Here is a 13,994-nt window from a genome sequence, read left to right on the forward strand (position 1 = left end):
GTGGATAGACAGTCGGCTCTCAGGCTGAAGAGTCCTGGGTTCAATTCTGGTCAAGGGCACATACTTGGGTTGCAAGCTCGGTCTCCAGGGTGCGTGCAGGAGGCAACCCACTGCTTTGTCTCTCTCACATCAATGTTTCTCTTTCTCTGTCTCTCCCTCTCCCTTCTACTCTCTCTAAAAATCAATGGAAAAAATATCAAAATATCCTCGGATGAGGATTAACAAAACACAAAAAATAAATAAAAGAAAATAAAGTTTTATCTGCATCAATTTAAAGAACTATGTCTAACTTCTTACAATGGGGTTGAAGCCAGCAAACAAAGTGCAAAACACATATTAAAATGTGGCTCTTGGGGCTGTACGTGGCAATATTATAGTAAAAGTAGTTCGAGATTTTTTTCTTTCTCTCTTTTAATTTGAAGGATTACTTATAGGAGGGAAAAACTGAGTCCTTGAAATATCTATTAACAATCTCCATTCATCCCATAAGCACCTTTATAATACTTTATAACAAAGTAGCATGGATGGTTGGTGGCCAGTTATAGACTAAATCTCAAAGTTTATTTATTTTTTTTAATGACACTGCCTCAATACTCATTTTGAAGAAGGCACTCTGTATGGTGTGAATCTACTTAAAATCTTGTCTACTTAAACACCGAAGCAAGGATATTTTAATGAATGTTAGGTGTTTTGAATAAAATGTTAGGTGTTTAAAGCTGAAATATCTTGGAGAAATCTGTATTATCTATTGTCTTATTTCCCATCTAAATGTCTACCATTATATCTAATTTCTATTTATTTTTATTTTAATTATTAGTTGTAATACAATGTTAGTTTTCAATGAAATAATGTGAATCTTCTATTCCAAGCATGTTAAATTGGTGACCCATGGGCCACATGCAGCCCACAATGAATATTTTTGCAGCCCAGCCAATATATTGGTATGTAAGAAATGTTTTAATAAAAACTTCATAACTTAATTTTTACAATATTTTGTTATACATAATCCTATATAATAAAGAGGTAATATGCAAATTGACCATCACTCCAACACACAACATGGCCCCCTCATGTGGTCAAAGATGGCTGTACCAAGATGGCCAGCAGGGGAGGACAGTTGTGGGTGATCAAGACAGCAGGGGAGGGAAGTTGGGAGGGACCAGGCCTACAAGGGAGGGCAGTTGGGGGCGATCAGGCCTGAAGGAGATGGCATTTAGGAGTGATGGGGCTGGCAGAGGAGGGCAGTTGGGGCGACTAGGCCTGTAGGGGAGGACAGTTTGGAGGGACCCAGGCCTGCAGGGGAGGGCAGTTATGAGCGAGTAGGCCTGCAGGGGAGGACAGTTAGGGGTGACCAGGCCAGCAGGGGAAGGCAGTTAGGGTCAATTGGGCCGGCAGGGGAGCAATTCGGCATCAATCAGGCTGGCAGAGGAGTGGTTAGGGGATGATCAGGCTGGCAGGCAGAAGTGGTTAGGGGCAATAAGGAAGGCAGTCGAGCGGTTGGGAGCCAGCAGTCCTGGATTGTGAGAAGGATGTCCGATTGCCCATTTAGGCCCAGTCGGGATTGGGCCTAAACGGGCAGTCAGACATCCCTCAAGGGGTCCCAGATTAGAGAGGGTGCAGGCTGGGCTGAGGGACACCCCCCATGCATGAATTTTGTGAACTGGGCCTCTAGTTATTAATAACAAACTATAACGTTCGCTAATGACTGATTACTATAATCATGCTGCATTCATTTCCCTTATGTGCCTTACACACAGGCACACCATTTCTCTCCACATGCTCAAAGTCACTCACTAATCAGTGTAGAAGGGTTCCTTTTTCTCTGCATCCTTGCCAGCACTTGTCCTTTGTTGATTTGTTGATGATAGCCATTCATATAGGTGTGAGATGGTACCACATTGTCGTTTTGATTTGCATCTCTCAGATGATTAGTGACTGAGCATGTTTTCATATGTCTCTTGGCCTTCCTTATGTCATCTTTCAAAAAGTATCTATTTAGGTCCATTTCCCATTTTTTTATTGGGTTGTTTATCTTCCTTTTGTTAAGTTGTATGAGTTCCCTATAAATATTGGAGATTAAACCCTTATCGGTGATAACATTGGCAAGTATGTTCTCCCATGCAGTGGGCTTTCTTGTTGTTTTGTTGATGGTTTCTTTTGCTGTGCAGAAGCTTTTTATTTTGATGTAGTCCCATTTGTTTATTTTCTCTTTAGTTTCCATTGCCCTAGGAGTGGTATCAGTGAAGCTATTGCTTTGACATATGTCTGAGATTTTGCTGCCTGTGGATTCCTCTAGTATTTTATGGTTTTCTGTCTTATTTTTAAGTCATTTATCCATTTTGAGTTTATTTTTGTGTATGGTATAAGTTGTTGGTTTAGTTTCTTTTCTTTTTTTTTTTTGCATGTATCTGTCCAATTTTCCAAACACCATTTATTGAAGAGACTGTCTTGACTCCATTGTATGTTCTTGCCTCCTTTGTCAAATATTAATTGAGCATAGTAGTTTGGGTTGATATCTGGGTTCTCTATTCTATTCCATTTGTCTGTATGTCTGTTCTTGTGCCAGTACCAGGCAGTTTTGAGAACAGTGGCTTTGGGAATGCAGGCTGGTGCAGCCACTGTGGAGAACAGTATGGAGTTACCTCAAAAAACTAAAAATGGAACTCCCATTTGACCCAGTGATCACACTTCCAGGAATAAATCCCAAGAAACTAGAAACACCAACCAGAAAGGACATATGCACTCCTATGTTCATAGTAGCACAATTTACCATAGCTAAGATTTGGAAACAGCCTAAGTGCCCATCAGCAGATGAGTGAATTAAAAAATTGTGCTACATCTACACAATAGAATACTATGCTGCTGTAAAAAAGAAGGAATTCTTAGCATTTGCAACAGCATGGATGGAATTGGAGAGCATTATGCTAAGTGAAATAAGCCAGTCGGAGAAAGATAAAAATCACATGATCTCACTCATTTGTGGAATATAATGAACAACATAAACTGATGAACAAAAACAGATCCAGAGACAGAGAAGCATTGATCAGACCATCAAACCTCATAGTGAAGGTAGGGGAGGGTGGGGGTAAGGGGAAGAGATCAACCAAAGGACTTGTATGTATGCATATAAGCCTAACCAATGGACACAGACAACAGGGGGATGAGGGTATGCGTGGGGGGTTGGGGAGCATTGGGGAGATAAGGACACATATGCAATACCTTAATCAATAAATAAAAACAAAAACAAAGGAAAAAAAGAGAAGAAAATAAATAAGCAAAGAGAAAACAATGTCTTAGAGAGCTCTTAACAGGAAAGTGTCATTTAAAAGGAGGGTTAATATATAACTATAAATTGATATCATGGATCTTTTATTTTTCATCTAACACTACAGGAAAAGGGTTATACTTTGTTCTACTAGTTCATGAGCAATTCCAAGAATTATTTGCTTAATGACAAAAAGCATTACTATTAAAACACAAGCAAAGGATGCAGCTATGTTCTTTTCTCTTTATTATTTTTAGTGTTCTACTTATAGTTCATATTTTTCTCTGAATTGGGTAATATTATTTCTTTATCAAAGGATGTCATAGAATCTTCACTAAAGATTTTAAAGAATAAAATATATGGCAAATTTTTGGAAACAATTTACTAGTAGTTATAATTCAACTTTAAAGCAGGAAAATGCTCATTTTAATGGGAATGACATTTCTAAGTTTTGTGCCTAGAAAAAATTACTTAGGTTATTTTAAACCATAACTTATGTGCCCAAATTATTTCCACTTTAATATACTATTTTGCAACTTTACAATGATCCTTTATCATGTAAGTTCTTAGAATGAAGACACAGAAAATGTGGATATACTAATCCTGCATGTTGATAAGTTACTGTTGTATAATAACATATAACATTTTTATTTTATTAACATTGGCTCAGATCATGATATAATTTTCAGGTGTACAACATTATAATTCACCATCTAATATTCTACAGTATGCTCACCACAAAGAGTCTAGTTTCCATCCATCACCACACAATTAATCACCCTTTACCCATTTTGTCCTCCCTCCACCCCTGAAACCCCTCAGTAAGCACTCACCTGTTGCCTGCCTCTCTGTTGTTTTGTGTTTGTTTGTTTGCTTGGTGTTTTTGTTGTTGTTGTTTTGTTTTGGTGGTGGTGGTGGTGGTGTGTGTGTGTGTGTGTTTATTTGACTGGTATTCCAAAGTAGGGTCTCTGAAAATTGTGTTTTGCTCTAATATTAAGACATTCTTTGATGATTGTGAATGTCTTCTATAAAGCAGTTAATGCAACAAATTTCTGAAGCCAACATTTCTGCTTTACTAAAGCTAGAACTGTTTTGAAACTGAGATGAGAATTCTCCTACTGATATATATAAGAATCTTCAAGAGGGCATGTATCATTTCAAAAGGAAATTGACTAGTTAAGTTGTGGAAAGGCAGATTTTAGAACATATGCTGGATTCTCTCAAATGAGGGGTAATGTGAGTTGCTAACAAACTCTAATAGTGTGGATTTTTTTAAAAAAAGTGTCAAACATATTTCTGGTCACTTTGGTAAAAGTAACTCATTTCTCAAATATGTGAGCTGTAAGCAGTTTTGCCAGAGAAAAGGATTCATACAAGATTATTAAATTCCATATTTGTTTATGTTTCATCCCCAATCTGATATGCCAAAGCAAAGATACAGGAATTTGAAGATCATGGGCAGTAAAGAAATTCACCATAACAACAAAGTAGAAAAATTCCATTTTCTCATATTCATCAGCAGAGTTCTCAAACATGAGGTCAGTGGCAATAAAACCCAGTCAACAAAGGTATGTGAAAAGAACACTATATTCTTTTAAACACAAAACACTAATTTATATCACAATACTGTCAATAACATGTTAAATACTACTGTGTAATATCTGAAATCCTATCTAATGAAAGAGTAATATGCAAATTGACCACACCTCCGCTATACCCACAAGCCACACCCACCAGCCAATCAGGAGTGAATATGCAAATTAACCCAACCAAGATGGCTGCGGCCACAGAGCGAACAGGAGGCTTAGGTTTCCCCAGCAATGGAGGAAGCCAAGCTTCCCGCACACCCGGGCCAGCCCTGGATTCCACTCAAGGCTACAAAGTTTCAATTATAGAAGATAAATAAATCCCAACAAAAATAGCTGAGGCCACGTTGCGAGCAGGAGGCTTGGATTTCCCCAGTGATGGAGGAAGCCAAGCTTTCCACCCACCCTGGCCAGCCATGGACTCTGCTCAAGGCTGCAAAGTTTCAATTATAGAAGATAAATAAATCCCAGATACCAGGGCCTCAGCTTGGGTTGCTAGGGGGTGTGGCCGGCCTGCAAACCAACACAGGCCCCTCACCCAGGCTGCCCCACGCCCAAAGGGAACCCCCACCCTGATCCAGTACACCCTTCAGGGCAAACCAGCTGGCCCCCACTCGTGCACCAGGCCTCTATCCTATCTAATAAAAGAGTAATATGCAAATTGACCATCACTCCAACACACAAGATGGCTGCCCCCATGTGGACACAAGATGGCCACCACAAGATGGCCAGCAGGGGAGAGCTGTTGGGAGGGAACAGGCATGCAAGGGAGGGCAGTTGTGGGCAATCAGGCCAGCAGAGGAGGGCAGTTAGGGGTGACCAAGCCAGTAGAGGAGGGAAGTTGGGGGCGACTGGGCCTGCAGGAAAGGGCAGATGGGGGGGACCCAGGCCTGCAGGGAGGGCAGTTAGGGGTGACCAGGCCTGCAGGGGAGAGCAGTTAAGGGCAATCAGGCTGGCAGGGGAGCAGTTAGGCATCAATCAGGCTGGCAGGGGAGTGGTTAGGGAGTGATCAGGCTGGCAGGCAGAAGTGGTTAGGGGCAATCAGGAAGGCAGGCAGGTGAACAGTTGAAGCCAGCAGTCCTGGATTGTGAGAGGAATGTCCGACTGCCCATTTAGGCCCAATCCTATCAGGATCAGGCTTAAACGGGCAGTCAGACATCCCTCGAGGGGTCCCAGGTTGGAGAGGGTGCAGGCTGGGCTGAGGGACACAAACCCCTGTGCACGAATTTCGTGCACCAGGCCTCTAGTATAACATAATATTTAAGGGCTACATGGGTGACAAACAATGCAGTATCAATTTATATTATAAACAATTTCTAAAATAATAATAACAATTCTTAAAAATGCATAGGAAGCTTTTGTGCATATAATTTTAAAGCATCCTCAATTTATGATGATTTAATTGAATTTATAAAAAGTCTGGAGATAAGTATTCTGGAAACATTCCAAGAGGGAAAACAAAGCAACAAAAATATAAGCAGATAATATGTGCTTTAAGACTTTTACAAATTGTGTGTGTGTGAGGGAGGAAGGGAAGTAGGAAGTGAGAGAGAGAGAGAGAGAGAGAGAGAGAGAGAGAATAAATATTTCATTAACACACAAGTAAAGGACTTATTAAAACTGAGGCTGTAAAATGCCAATATAATTTACATAATCTGATACATTTCATTCATTGTTAAATCTTGGAAAATTATAAAATACATGTAATAAATTAGATGATTTCTAGATATCATAAGCTTGTTGTTTTTAAAAGTTGAATGATTCCTTTTAGAAAATAATTTATTGGTTGAAAAATTAGAAATAATATTTCTCCTCTGTAAGGAGAAATATTCAGATTATATTGAATTTTAAATATTTTAAAATATTTTTACAATATATTTTAAAATTATGATTGACGTACAATATTACATTAGTAAGTTACTATGATTTTATTGACTATATTCCCTATATTTTATAATACTTCTCAGTAATTTATTTTACAACTGGAAGTTTGTAATTCTTCACCCCCTCTAGCTTTTTCAAATAAAAAATTATAAGCATGCATATTTATATAATTGACATACTTTAACCCTTTGCACTCGCTTGCTTTTTTCTCGATTCCTTTATTCTAATGCTAACTGCATCGAGTCACACTCGACATCTGAGTGCAAAAGGTTAGACATCCAAAGTATTTAGAATTTTAATAGAGTATTATTGAACATATTTTATTATGTTATTTGATACTGTAAATACACCCAAAATATCCATATTACTAAATTTGCAAACATTTTATATAAATAATGTCTTCTATATAAATATAGTAAGTGAATTCATAGAGCTCAAGTTAAATTTATATAATATAAAGAAAACATTTACCATTCTATTTAGATATTTTTTATTGTTTACCTCATCCTGTTTGTTGTTGATTTTTTAAATATATGTTAGTTATAGATTTACTAAATCCCTTTGACAAAACTTCAATGAATATTTTTTCAAAATTAGTAGCCTAATTAAAATTATTTTTAACAAATTACAAATTAAAATTGAAACAATATTAAATGTCAATATTAACATTTTGCATTTTTTTAATTTATACATTCATGTGATTTGTATTTGATAAATTAGCCTTTTTATTATATGCAATGAATATAATATATTGCAAATTAATATATATGCATGTTTTAATATGTATGTGTTTATATTCATAATATACTCAGTAGTTTACTTTCATTAGTATTATTATTATAACATTCTTAGTTACTTAAGCTTTTGGTTTTCAGAATTGTCAAATGTCAATGGCAAGTTTGATAGAAAAAGAGGAAGAAAAGTAAATAACTGTATGTCAGATTTGATAATAGATTGTCCTTCAAAGAAACATTTAGATTTATTTTGATATGCAGAAAGCACCAAACTGAATATCATTTACTAAAATAAATTATTTATCATATATTAAAATATTCACTCTGTAAATAAATATTTCCCTCATATCTTTAAGGTTGACAACTTTATTGTTCATAACATTTGATAGTACAGACTAATGCATGATAAATTAAAAACCAAATGCTAGAGAAAGTAAAAGATGCAGTAGTGAGTGGAACATATCTCCCAGGAAACAATGTTTCGAAAGTTCTAGATGTGAGCAACTTTTTATTTTCCTCAATCTAAATGGTAAAGATGGCGAGTTGCTCTCCCACATAGTTGTGTTAGAGAAAGTTCAGTATACATGTCACAGGTTTAAAATTTTATCATTTTTTCTTTCCTTTATGAAATGCAAACTAACAAAGAGCTTTTCCAAGTACTTTTTGCCCCTATAGTCATTAAAGAAATAATTTATATAGTTCAATATATGCCTGATTAACACATTCTTACCTGTGTCTCTTCACATTCAAGGACTTCTGTGGAAATTAACATTCAAAATTCATGTTTACCACATGAGAAATATTAGAAGAGATCATTCTTACTTTGCTTCTCTGGCTCCTCATCAAAACTGCATGAGCCACATTGCTCTGAGCTGGGCTTTAAGTACTCTTATGTCACTACTTAATACTGAATGCTATTTTGGTTTTTTGTGTGTAAAACCACAGACACTGAGCCCTTTGTGTGAAATATCATAAGGTCTCTTTGGTGTCCACTCCTAGTCTGGAATTCAAATGCAGACAGCTCTAGCAAGTTGTATGAGCTGATTATATATGTGTTTTTCCTTTTTTTCTAACAACAAACAAAAAGAAAAACAAAATAAAAGTACTTATTGGTTTGAGGTGATAAAGGGGGGGGTGCAACTTATGTAAGAGAATTCCGCAAGTGGAAAGGCCATGCCCTCTGCTTGGGGATTAGCTGATGAAACAAATGACCAATTTAACGTTAGCAGGAAAGTTTCTAAAAAGAGAAGCGCTTTTCCATTGTGTCTATGCCTTCTGGCCACTTCTTAATTCAGTCTTTCTGCTCAGAAATCAGTAACACAGAGAAAGAGAAGGCAGTGTCTAAATTGTAACCCTCCTCTTTTCCTGGGCTTATTTTCCACCTAAATATACTGATTTCATGAAATGTATAATTAGATTTTGTCATAAATATTAGGTATTGTAAAATACATAATATCAAGTTTTATGCTGTTTTCTCAAGCTGTGTTCAGTTACAAGTAATTTGTACCAGAACTTGAACTGTTTCCTAGGGTCAATAGGAGGTAACCACTGAAAATTCCCACATTGTAACCAATCACTGAAGAACAAACAGTCCCTGACTCCTCACTCTATCAGCGGCTTGATAACAATTCATCCCTGAGCCACATGCATGTTTCAGTCTGAGTGCTCCCAGTTTACAAACTGTCCTTTTGGTGTGTGCACAATAAACTTAGATTAATTCCTAAAAATAACAATAATTCACAAAGCAATTCAGAGAGAGGTTAAAAATATGAACAGTGTCTAAAACTATGAATGTCTATATAACTTAACATTTTAAGGTGTGTATGTACAGTTATTGTAAGAAGACAGCATCAATTCCAGTCCTGCAATATTGGGACTATAAGCATGTGCATTGCTTTTTTATCCTAAGAAGGGAAAGATGGTAGCAAAAGGGTCACAACTAATGCTGTGAGAGTGAAACACAATGCAGTCTGATTTATGCTTATTTTGTTTTTTTGAATTCACAAAAAAAAACACACAAATTTTGTTAGTTACTGTTTGTTAAATAAATGTTCCATACCTCTGTGACATGTGGCAAACCAAACAAAAGTTAGCTTTAAAAAAAAAAAAAAGCATGGTAGGGACACAACATAAGATCGATCCTCTTAACAAATTTTAAAGTGCACAACACAGCATTGTAAACTATAGCACAATGTTGTACAACACATCTCTAGAACGTACTCATCTTGCCAAACATTATACCCATCAAACAACCTCCGTTTCCCTCGCTGCCCGGCTCTGTCCACCAGCTTCTCCTCTCTGCTTCTGTGAATGTGACGAACTCAAATGGCTCATGTAAGTGGAATCATTCAATATTTGTCCTTCTGAGACTTGCTCGTTTACTTAGCATGATTTCCTCAGGGCTGTATTCGCATTCCAGAATACGCAAGAGATGTGAGAATCTCACATTTTACAGGATGTGGCTTCTTGCTTAGATACAATTTCCAGCCCCACTTTGGATTTCAATGACACTTTTAAACCTAAGAGGTCACATTCAACATCATGTCCCGAGAGCTTGTTTTATGGCATAAGGGAGCAAGTGTGGGCCAGCCTGCTACACTGATTGTTACAATACCTTACAAAATCCACCAGAACTGTAGAAACTACAGTGAGAAAGGATTATGTTTCAATGGACAGTCTGGAACTCTATGTTTTATGTAGGACACCATTAACAGCAATTTTTTTTTAATTTCTTTAAATGGAAAATGTTTTTATAAAACACCTGTGCAAAGACACCAACTAGATTTGATTTTCAGATAGCCTCTAAGTACTTTAAAATTTAAATTACTTAGCAAGGACGTTGTCTGCCCTGGAGAACAAAAGGTGATTCACAGCAGACAGACTGGAACCCAGCAAGTCTTCACAACTAAGTCACAACCAAGAATGTAGACGACAGGGCTGATGGGAATAGGAATCAGACCAGCTGAAGTCTTTTCCAGCTAGAGGAGGAGAAAGAAATTTTGAAGAGTGAATGGAACATGACTGTATATGAAAGGAGAGTCTCAGAACTAGTACAGCACTACTCACAAGAGAGTCAAAGCCATGACATGAAGGGTTTTTGGAGGTCTCCATAACATAGAATAAACACGTGAGAGGGTGAACAGTTCTTGAGACAGATGCTGTTTCATAACTACAGAGAAACATTCTGTAAACAGCAGCATTCTCATGCAACCTGGGGGAATTCTACCTATGTCATCCGTCAGCAGGATGAGCAAGAGAGCCTGAAGTTTCAGAGCATTCAAGCAAGAATTGTATTGAAAAAATCTAAAGGTATGAATTAAAATATAATAATTCATCAATGCTCTGAAGAGCCAACATTTTTTATAAACCAGATATTTGAAAAATGTAAATATATTGATTAACTGTAGACTGGACCATCTAATAAACTTCAGATATAATGTAGGCAGGAAACAAAAGCCAAACATCACTCAGATTCTGACTTATTCCTTGAAGATAAACCTTTAAGCAGAAAGCTTAGGTCTACCAGCTTCACAGCCTTGACTATCCAGGTACCTTCCATTAAATATTTAGGTTTCATCCAATCACTGTGTTCAGAATGATAGAATCTAAGGTCTACACCATCACCAGTCCTGGGCATAGTATTTCTCAAATTAAAATTATACTCAGACATGTTTTTTGGAAAAAAAATTATGATATATTGTCCTAGCCGATTTGGCTCAGTGAATAGAGTGTCAGCCTGCAGACCAAAGGGTCCTGGCTTTGATTTTGGTCAAGGGCATGTACCTTGGATGCAGGCTCCTCCTGGCCCCAGACCCATGTGGGAGGCAACCAATCAATGTGTTTCTCTCGCATCAATGTTTCTCTCTGTGTTCCCTCTCTCTTCTACTCTCCCTAAAAATGAATGGAAAAATATCCTTGGTTGAGTATTAAAAAACAATTACGCTATATTAAGATAGAATAATTTGCCATGGTTGTGTTTCTCAGCGTTTAGAGCATTGCCCCACCACCACCACCACCCCCCCCGCCCTCCCCCCCCACACACACACTCTCCAAAGGATTTGATTCCCAGTCATGGGCATGTACTTGGTTGCAAATTTGATCCCAGACCCAGTTGGAGTCCATGCTGAAGACAACCAATCAATGTGTCTTTCTCACATAGATGTCTCTCTCTCTCTCTCTCCCTCCCTCTCTCCCTTTCACTCTCTAAAATAAATCAATGAGTATAAACAAATTTTTTTTAAGAAGAAAGGATAATTTGGAAATGTATTTGCTATATGGTATCACTGTATTCATTAGGATTTTTGAAGCTGCCGTATAAAATCTAATACAAAACAAAGTCCCAAAACGGCTTAAAGAATGAAGAATTTTGGCACATGCATAGAAAGATAGACTTAGGATTAGTTGATTCAGTGACTTCACAATGTAATTAGTTATTCAGGCCCACTTGATCTCTTCTTGTGCTCAAGAGTAAGTAATTTTTCCCAAAGTGCCCCCAAAGCACTCTGTTTGTTTTATTGACTAAAATAATCATTTGTCCATATGTGAGCAAATTATGCCAAAGAGAAAAGCTTAGAGAACCACTAAGCCATTCCTGCATCAGGAAATAAGAAGTACCTGTTGGAGAAATAGATTGATTTCATCAAATAAAAGTGAGATACTTGACTCTAGTTATAAACCAATAGTATTCACTATAAGTATTACTGGTGGGAGAGGTTTGCAGCCCCACCTGTTGCTTCTGGTGTGCCCTTCTTGCCATATCCTGAGAAAAGGAATTTTCTGAGACTCACATGGGAGGATGAAGTATTATTGAAGGCTTTATATCTGTGGAATGACACCTCCGAATGTCTAAGGTCCCCTCTCTCGCCTACCAACCATGGAAGAAGTGTAGCTGTGGCTTCAATAGGGCTAAAAGAAGAGCCAGGGAGAACCAAGATGGCGCCATAGGTTAAACACCTAACCTGCAGCCGGGCACAACATTTTCAAAAATACAACTAGAGGTCAGAACGGACATCGTCCAGAATCACAGGAAAGTTGGTGGACTGAAATGCCCACAGCTGGGGGGAAGGAGAAGGCCACGGGGACAGTCGGGGAAGCCGTAAAAGCCTGAGGTATGGAGAAACGGGCGGAGACACGAGCACACGCGCCTGCGGGGAGGATGGAACCAGAGAGGAAGGGGCGGCTGAGGACCTGGCCGGCGTTCGCTGGCAGGAAGGAGATAAAGGCTCCCGAGTGCGCTGAGCGTCGGCTCCAATTGCACTGAACCCCATTCCTGGCGAAACTCTGGGAAACTCACTCACTTTCGCAACTCCGCCGCCCCCGCAGGCCGCCCTGCCCGGGATGCTGGGAACGCCCCCGCAGCGGCGGCGCCCGGAGCCGGGCTGCCTCCCAGCACCCGTCCCCGCCGCGCAGCCCCCGCGCGCCTGGTGCCGCGGGACGCGCGCACCGCGCACCGGACGGAGGCCCGGGCGCCCTCTCCGTGCACCTCCCGGCGGCGCTAGACTTCAGTAGAGTTGACTGAATTCAAGGGATTAAGAAGTACAATTTGGGGGGACGCCGCGGCGGCGACGCCCGGAACGCGGCGATGGCGGTGCCTGGAGCTCGGCGGCCGCCCAGCGCCCGACCCCGCCGCGCAGCCCTCGCGCGCCTGGTTCCGCGGGACGCGCGCACCGCGCACCGGACGGAGACCCGGGCGCCCTCTCCGTGCACCTCCCGGCGGCGCTAGACTTCAGTAGAGTTGACTGAATTCAAGGGATTAAGAAGTACAATTTGGGGGGACGCCGCGGCGGCGATGCCCGGAACGCGGCGATGGTGGTGCCTGGGGCTTGGCGGCCGCCCAGCGCCCGACCCCGCCGCGCAGCCCTCGCGCGCCTGGTTCCGCGGGACGCGCGCACCGCGCACCGGACAGAGGCCCGGGCGCCCTCTCCGTGCACCTCCCGGCGGCGCTAGACTTCAGTAGAGTTGACTGAATTCAAGGGATTAAGAAGTACCATTTGGGGGGACGCCGCGGCGGCGACGCCCGGAACGCGGCGATGGCGGTGCCTGGAGCTCGGCGGCCGCCCAGCGCCTGCCCCGCCGCGCAGCCCTCGCGCGCCTGGTTCCGCGGGACGCGCGCACCGCGCACTGGACAGAGGCCCGGGCGCCCTCTCCGTGCACCTCCCGGCGGCGCTAGACTTCAGTAGAGTTGACTGAATTCAAGGGATTAAGAAGTACAATTTGGGGGGACGCCGCGGCGGCGACGCCCGGAACGCGGCGATGGCGGTGCCTGGAGCTCGGCGGCCGCCCAGCGCCTGCCCCGCCGCGCAGCCCTCGCGCGCCTGGTTCCGCGGGATGCGCGCACCGCGCACCGGACGGAGGCCCGGGCGCCCTTTCCGTGCACCTCCCGGTGGCGCTAGACTTCAGTAGAGTTGACTGAAATGAAGGGATTAAGAAGTACAAATTGGGAAGTTTGAAAAAGATGGCGGCGGAGGTTAAAGGCTGTTCTGTTGCCTCGCACCCAGCGAAATCGGAGGGGATGAGGTGTGGAGG

The 13,994-nt window shown here is 40.9% G+C and overlaps 1 protein-coding gene across 1 annotated transcript in view; it reads right to left on the reverse strand.

The window, feature by feature from the left end:
* The window catches only part of CDH19 (cadherin 19), a 54,253-nt gene extending 45,951 nt beyond the window's left edge, over positions 1-8,302 (reverse strand). Inside the window, exon 1 of the mRNA XM_008160570.3 lies at positions 8,200-8,302. The gene's annotated coding sequence lies outside the window, so the exon portion shown is untranslated. The remainder of the gene's footprint in view (positions 1-8,199) is intronic.
* Positions 8,303-13,994: the final 5,692 nt, after the last annotated feature.

This window comes from Eptesicus fuscus, chromosome 12 (assembly GCF_027574615.1).
Source record: "Eptesicus fuscus isolate TK198812 chromosome 12, DD_ASM_mEF_20220401, whole genome shotgun sequence".
NCBI classification, from domain to species: domain Eukaryota; kingdom Metazoa; phylum Chordata; class Mammalia; order Chiroptera; family Vespertilionidae; genus Eptesicus; species Eptesicus fuscus.